At 41.5% G+C, this 8394-nt stretch overlaps 1 long non-coding RNA gene across 1 annotated transcript; it reads right to left on the bottom strand.

The window, feature by feature from the left end:
• Window positions 1-1664: 1664 nt before the first annotated feature.
• On the bottom strand, window positions 1665-4121 carry LOC125299685. Its single transcript, XR_007194427.1, has 3 exons — window positions 3746-4121; window positions 2744-2893; window positions 1665-2070 (listed from the first exon to the last, which is right to left on the bottom strand). It is a non-coding gene; the product is annotated as an uncharacterized LOC125299685 (long non-coding RNA).
• Between the last annotated feature and the right edge of the window lie 4273 nt (window positions 4122-8394).

Genomic DNA, 8394 nt, shown 5'->3' with positions numbered 1-8394 from the left:
GGCAGCAGTAGGCCTATGCAGCATTCATATCAGACGAGCGGTAAAAAAGTTCAGCGAATTTAGCTGCTGTTGGACATTTCTGACATGGTATGCTGCCAATTCGCGGGGTAGACATGGAAATATGTAAAATGCGAGACATTCGCGCAAATAATGATGTGCTGTTAACATTCACAAAACAGCGATTTTTTGAAAACTTCCTCGTGAAGAACAGGACCTTCAATATATGGTCACAAGATTGAATGCAACATAAAACAATTACCATTTTAATCCTTATTAATGCCAACATTTCATGTCAATGAATCTCTCGGTGTGCTTATTTTTCCGGTGTGAGCGGTGTAGGCTATGTTGGGTATTTCTCTTACCCCTCGGTTTCAAGTAAGCTCCCGATCTTGCTTGGTTTTAAGGGGTATCTACCCCTTGCCCGTATCCCTACCCCTCGATCGAAATGAGAATTGAGATAGCCCTTCGTCTCACGTGCACGCGCAAAACTAAGGGGAAGGGGTAAAATAGAGAATTGAGATTGGCCCTAAATTCACAAGGTCCACTTTGAACATGTCTCTCGTTCTGTGAAATCTACAGTATGTTGCCCTAACTTTTTTTTTTTTTTTTTTTTTTTTTAAAGCTTATGTAAAATGAAAGCTTTTTTTTTTTTCAATTCAATGAAATTAACATGAAAAAAAAAAAAGTGAACTAATGTGAAAAAATTCAGTTCCTACTCAGACATGTGAACTTAACATTTTGGCTATGCAGAATGTGGGGAGGAGTTCTAGGACCTAGAAGACTCCCTAAAGCATACTTGTATACTATAGCATGGCATAAGCAACACAGTACTTATAGTACTTGTATACAGTACTATAGCATGACATAAGCAACACAGCTGCTTTTTCACAAACAGTAACCGGGCAAGGAAGGTTACGTTTCAAGGAAGGTTACGTTTTACCAGGAAGCAATCATGCTTATATCAACCTCCAAATCAGACTCAGTCTCAGTCCAGGGCCTTTCCAAGGACATGGACCGACTCCAACACACTTCCGGGAGCAACGGGATATTCCTTTGTGACGTGATCTTTTCCGTCCCTTCGACTCTCCAGAAAACCCCATCACTAAAGCACTGGGTCAGTAGAGCAGCTTTGTTTTCAAGAAAGAGGACAGTCAGCCCATATAAAAAAAATCAATTGTATAACCATCCAATTTTTTTTTTTTTTTTTTTCAAAATTTTAACTATGACATACACTGTAAAAAAAACTCTGCGTTTACTTAAGAAAAACAAGTCAACACATTTCACTAGCTTTTTTGAGTAATTTCAACTTGACAGTGAAGAACTCAAATAATCAAGTTAAATCAACAAATGCTCCCAACTTGAAATATCTAGTAATGCAAACTTAGTATTGTGAGTAAGGTGGACTTACATTAGGTTGGCAACTCAAAAATTCAAGTTGAATCAAAAGTTCTTCCAACTTAAAAAAACAAGTCAACACATTTCACTAGCTTTTTTGAGTAAGTTGTACTTGACAGTAAAGAACTTAAATAATCAAGTTGAATCAACAAATGCTCCCAACTTGAAAATAATAATTCCAACTAATACATTGACTCTAACCAAAAACAAGTCTAAATAACAACTCAAAAATCCAAATAGATCAAACAATGTTTTTATTTTTAGCCAGTTTGAACACCCCTGACCTACAGTACCCTCCAGAATTATTGGCACCTCTGCTACTGCTGACTAAAAAGAGGAATATTAAATCATCTTTTAGAAATTGATCTTAATGCCTTAAGTTAAAAAATGAGGGAAATATCCAACATTTAATCCAACAAGAATAATGTATCATAAATAAATAAATGTTTTTCCTTAAAATACAGGGGTCATAAGTATTGGCACCCCATGTCATGCAGGAGTCCGCATAGGTAGGCCAGTGCAGATGGCAGATCCTTGATGTCCTGTAGAACAACAGTCTCTTCCAGGACGATGGCGATATTGGTGACAGTGTCCGGTGCTTTCATGGCGAGGTCGTCTTCAATGACAGTCAAGATTCCAATTTTCATGCCTCTAGTCCTCCTCAGCATCTGCATCCTTGGTGGAAAAGCACAGAACTACATCACTAAATTTGCAAAAAAAAATAAATTAAAAGACAATGGTTCTCCAAGACGTGTGCCTTTTTAGCGACCATCTGGTGCAACCAGGCCAGGACAGAAAATGTAAAGAGAAGGAGAGGAATGCTGGTGCAGCTCAGATGTCTTCTTAATTCTTTTTTTACTTAAGGCGAGACACTACAGGTGAATAGGGTAAAATTTTTAACTAGCAGATTTCACTATGAAACTTTCCCAGTAGATAACTTACATTAATATGAGAAAATAATGTATTACAAGTTTTCTGTAATTTAGTGTTTACATATGCAAATTAGGCAGTATCTAATTAAATAATTTGCATACATTTTAAAACACGTTGAGTTCATCATTAACTGGTGCACCTACTGCATTTTCGAGTTCCCTAATTGTGAAGTGTTTGTGCTTCCTACTTTTGTGTGTCACAAAGTTTTGTACATTGCCAATGCTATGGTCGCAGCCTACAAATGGACAAGTTATAACTTCACCACGACGTAAATGTCCTCCAAGATGTTTAAAAAAGTCCACTGCACTACAATCACATTAGAATGTACACTATTGACAACTGAATGTAGTTTCGACCTGAGGTGATTTGTCTTTTGCATGGTACCGTGCCAAATTAAATTTTAATGTAAGCTTACCTTAAGTCTTAAAGATGCACATGCACTTGGGGTGAAGGCAGAGCCAGCTTTTTCCCTGGTGACCGTGATGAAGCCTGTAATGGGTCAGGAGGGTCTCTACATCCGGGTGAGAAAACGGACACTCCTTACATTGCATTGCAACAGAAGAGTCTGCAACAACAAACAAGAGTAGAAAATTATTATTTTTTTATATAGGTTTGTAGTGCAGTGGACTTTTTTAAACATCTTGGAGGACATTTACATGGTGATGAAGCTATAACTTGTCCATTTGTTGGCTCTGATCAAGCATTTTTTAAGGGACCGCGATCGGCGAATGTGGGGTTGCCATTGTTTTATGTGCCTGCATTCTATTGACATATGTTGCATTAAAAATTACATTGCCATTTAATTTTTTTCAACCTATATGCAGATCGAGTGGCAGCAGTTGCAAGACATTGCTAAAAACTTTGGGCGGGAGTGAGGTTTAATCAAGGGTTTAGCTTACTCCACAGTGAGCTAGCTATCCTCGCTGGCATCCAATACAAAGGTCTTTCTATAAAGGTGAATATTTTAGGAACATACATTTAGGCAAAACAGGGAAATAGCTAATCAGATAATTATACTGATAATTGAACTGTAGCAGCTACGGCTATCACTAGTTGTGGAATTAAGCCACTAAGATTAGCTAGCAGGCTAGCTTAGCCTAATAGCCACTATTTCAACAACACCACACTATTTCCAAGAACGTTCCTTGCTGACATCCATTTTACACAAAATTGTTCCTGAAAGTGAATGTTTTAGGAACATCCTTGTTCAGCATTACCGGTTATGTCTTCCCAGAACATTGCAAGCTTCTACCATTCATAGTGAGTGATGTCTATACTGAGTCATAGACATCACTAACGTTAGCTAGTGATAGCTGCTAACGGAATGTGGGCACTCAGATCAGCTTAGCTAAAGCAACACGACACCGAGAAAGACTGACTATCATAAAAATTGGATAAAACTAAATGCCTTACTTACCTTTGACAATGCTGTTGTCATTTGCTCCACGCTGCATACAGGTAGGGAAGGTGACTGGCTTCTGTCCTGACAAATTCAAGCTGCAGCCCACAGGTCGCCTTGATACGTTAGGAAACAATGCGCTTATAGATAGATAGAGAATAGATATAGCTTATAGATAGAGAAGTTTCCCAAAGTTCACTGAACTTCTTAGTGAGTGTGGGGCTATATTTAAGGCTGTAGGTTACACTGATTTTAGAAAAGCTGTAAAACCCCCCTTAGCTGTTCTAAAATCAGTGTAACCTACGGACTCGAGGGGCTCATTGCTTAAAATTGCTTGCTCACACTGCAATACCCTTCACCCTCTACATGCATGTATCAATGTACCCTCCCTCTGTCAGGCTTGACCGCATAGACCAGCGTTTCTCAAACTGTGGGTCGCACATGCCAGGTGGGGCGCGAAATGACGTGAAAAACAAGAGTTTATTTATTTATTTTATCTGTAGCCTGGGCCCAGGTAGCACCCGATGCGCAATGGACGCACTCTGTTATTCACAGGGAAGCGCTCGTGTCAAGGCAGCTTAGTTAGTTACGACCAACATGAGATTTTGAACGTTGTAGTGAGAGTGGTGAATTTCATCAAAACCCGGCCCTTAAAAGCGTGTCTATTCTCCGCACTTTGCGAAGAGATGGTAGCTGACCAAAAGGCTGTACTGTTTCACAGCGAGGCAAGGTGGCTTTCCCGAAGTAAAGTGCTGTCGCGCGTGTTTGAGCTCCGAGTCGCCTCTTCTTGGAGGAATAGCGCATGTTTCAATCTGCAAGCACGTTCACTAATGAACATTTCTTGACGAAGCTGGCCTATCTTAGCGATATATTTGATATCTTAGCGATACTTTTGAGTTAAATGTCCAGTTACAAGGCAAAGACAAGCACCTACCTCACCTAGCAAATAAGATTACTGCATTCACCAAAAAAACTTGAGTATGGGACAGGCGCCTCGATCGCGACAGTTTTATGCCTTTGAGATTTCTGAGTGAAATAGCAAAACGTCTGATTGGGAGGCACTCTTGTGATCCCACGTATTAAACAGTAGACCTACATCACATCCCTGCAAGTTTATTTCAAAAATATTTCCCAACCAGCAGTGCTCAGTATGACTGGATTATGGATCCATTTAATGCAGCATGTTGGTATTTCATTGAATATATTGTAGGCCTACAATGCTGTAAAATGGCCTATAGGCTACTTCCTAATATGTTGCTGGAAAACAGAAATATGTGTGTTATGTATTTATTTATTATTATATCTGCAGCACCAGCTGGTTTTAACTTTGTTGAAGAGGATTAGAACTTGTCATTATTTCAATAAATTTGACAATTTTAAGCTTGACCTACCACTTTCTTAGAGCGATGAGGGACAGGTGGGGCTCGAGAATGCCCCCCTTGATCAAAGTGGGGAATGAAAGAAAAAGTTTGAGAACCACTGGCATAGACGAAGTAATGGAAGGAGGGGGGAGCCATAGTACAAGTGTTCAAGACAACATTCGTGTCCAGTGCTCAAGTGTTCTGACCTATAGGCCTATTCAAATCCTATCTGAGGTAATTTCCTGATCCAATTTGTTATCTCTCCCACACATTTCCCCCACATGTCATGTCCAATTCTCCTCTGTCCTGTCAGTAAAGACAAGAAAACGAATACTTCTGTTTAGTATATGACACTATCATCATATCCTGTCATTTGCAATTCATGACTCACTTTATGGCCCAGTCCAGCCCAAGTCCAGAACCCCCCCCCGCTGGAAGCACCGGTGCAGGGGGTGCGAACGCACTTTTCGGGAGTAAAAAAAAAAGGGCAGTTGTTGACCACAACACCGACACGGCATCGCATTGATTAGAGCAGTGGTTCCCAAATGGGGGTACGCGTACCCCTGGGGGTACGTGAAGGCACTCCAGGGGGTACGTGAGATTGTAACCCTTCGAAGCCGATTGATGCAAAGTGCGTCAAAAAACACCCTTTCTTCTCTGTTACATTGCTCCGCAACTGTTTAAAGCAGCGAGAAGCCTTTATCCTGTGACAGAGCAGAAGTAGGGCTTTCCAACGAGACCACGCACTTGTCTGTACTTTAAAGTATGAAGATAAAAAAACAAAAACATGAAATTAAATCAAATTGCATCATATTTAGTCTCTGCGTTCACCTGTGCACCCACTCTCGTTTGAATTACTCGCGAACCCGTGAACGCATAGATATGGCAAGCTTATCAGATGAAAGAGGGGACACAGGGCTATCCATTGGTACCAAGTATGTCGATCCTTCTGGCTTGTGAAAACAGACAAAGTGACTGCAAAATAATAACGTCATGTACAAAAACCAACTGCACACCCATTACTCTCGTTTGAATTACTCGCGGACCTGTCATCGGATAGATAGCCTATGCCACGCATGTCAGATGAAAGAGGAGACACAGAGCTATCATTTGATTCCAAGTACATCCTTCTGGGTTATAAAACAGACGAAGTGACAGCAAAATAATAACTTCATATAGCTCGACTTACCTAACGTTTTTCTCTGTGGCAAAGCATGTTTATAATCCAACGCTATTGAGTGTTTCTCTATGGCAAAGAATGTTCATAATCCAGGTTTGAGAGCAAATTCCTGCATGGTATTGGTATATCAAGGCTCACATTGCATCCCAATTTGTTCGACAAAGAAACACCTTTTTTGCCTTTACTTCATGGCAATGCAGTAAAAAGTTGTAGAGAATCATGAGTGCAGACAGGCACACACGTAAAGTTCGTGTTACAAGTATGGAGCGCAGAAAGGTCATTTTTAATCACTAATTAATGTATAACACGATTACAGTCAAACACAAAGGGAACAGGCACAGTTGGGTAACTAATTCTAGTGTCGTTTTCTTACGGGGATAAACAGTGACAGGTTACCGGGGACCTTTTACGCTAACCTTCAAAATGTAGCAAGTAGGTTACGTGCAGATCTTTTCATCACAGTCATTAACAAGGCTTAGCTGCGTGCACAGAAAATGACAGAAAATGGAGATTGTGATTATTATTATTGTAGACTATAGACTACCTCCTTTATTCCTTGAATGGAAATCCAGGTTATGCTGGTGTGTCTGTGTCTGTCAATATCAGGCGCAGTTTATTTTAGCAGATTATTCATTTAGAACTTGTAGCTTAGACTAAATCACTCTGTGCGTAAAAAGACGCTACTTGCAGTCCAATCAGCTTGAATGAAACCACAGCACCTAACCACGCACCTTAAAAATTATTATTAGACTATCTTATATCGTAATATCCCACGTGAAAACGTGCTGAATAGTTGGCCTCTGGAATTTTCAAAATGGTCTCGGGGAACCCAGCCCGAAACCAAATTTGTCTTTCTTTTTTTTTGCACCCCCACTTTCAAACTCGTTCCGGCGCCGCTGCCCCCCAACACACACACACACACACACACACACACACTCCCGCCCATACACACACACACACTCCCGCCCACCCTTAATTTACTCACAAATGTGGTGTCAACTGAGAATATTGGCAGGCATGAGTCACTCAGAGTTCTTTTTGAAGTCAGAACTGTAAAGTGTCAACAATGCAGGGGGACTCACCACCCCCTGTGGTGCACCAGTGCTACTGGCCACAGTAGTGTCAGCCGAGCAGTCCCTCAGTCCGATAAACCGTAGGTGGAGGTGTGCAAGGGGTCTACTATTTTCACACAAAGCTGGTGACATCAATTAAGTGAGTTTCAAGAGGCAAACCGCAGATAACTGTGCGAATGATGTGTGGACGACAAACAGTCAGTCAGAGGAGAGTGTGGTTGAAGACATTTCACTGAGCCACAGTACAACAGGAGCGTTGGTGTCCCAAACAATATGTAGCTCCAATGCCCATGGGGACCCAGGTCTGAGTCCAGCCTGTGGTCATTTCCTAAACCCACACGCCAGCTGTCCTTTCCTTGTCTACTCCCACTGATTTCCTGTCTACTGCTAGCCTGGCCTTGCCTTCCACGTACTTCCGCTCAATTTTCATCTCCCTCCACGACTCCGTCTGGGATTCCGGCCATTGGCCTCGCTCGCAACAAACAATTCGACCCCGAGCCAATCAGCGAGCAGGAGGCGGGAGTTGTGAGAGACGACGTTGAGATTCTGTGCTGTGTTTGAATTGTAGTCTTCGAGGAGTTGGCAATGGCGGAAGTTAATGAAGCAAATCAGTCTGTGCTAGCTATACGCTTTCAAATATTCAGGAATTTAAGTCCGAACAAAAGGAGTGTTTAACACATTTTATTTCGGGCAAAGATGTTGTGTACCTACTCCCTACGGGATTTGGGAAAAGTTTGATTCCCTCCCCTTATCAATCGCTAACCTATCTGAACCCCTAAATATTCCCTCCCGGACACCTCCCCCCAATCAAAACACATCAGAACTCATTGACACATTACACAGGAGGGAGAGGGAGACACAAACACTCTCGCGCACACACACACGCACACGCTGGGAAAACAGAAGACACAGGGGAACACAGTGGCCTCAATATTAAATTACAGCATGTGCGGCAGACCCGGTAGCCTATGAACGAAGCGGCGTGTTTTCAATGATCACATCTAGCTTTGACAATTGTGATGATATTGTAGCGCCAAGACTATTTGCGTATTT

Source organism: Alosa alosa, chromosome 8 (assembly GCF_017589495.1).
Source record: "Alosa alosa isolate M-15738 ecotype Scorff River chromosome 8, AALO_Geno_1.1, whole genome shotgun sequence".
Taxonomy (NCBI): domain Eukaryota; kingdom Metazoa; phylum Chordata; class Actinopteri; order Clupeiformes; family Clupeidae; genus Alosa; species Alosa alosa.
Note: the sequence above shows the minus strand (reverse complement) of the source record. Positions and strands in the feature narration are given on the sequence as shown.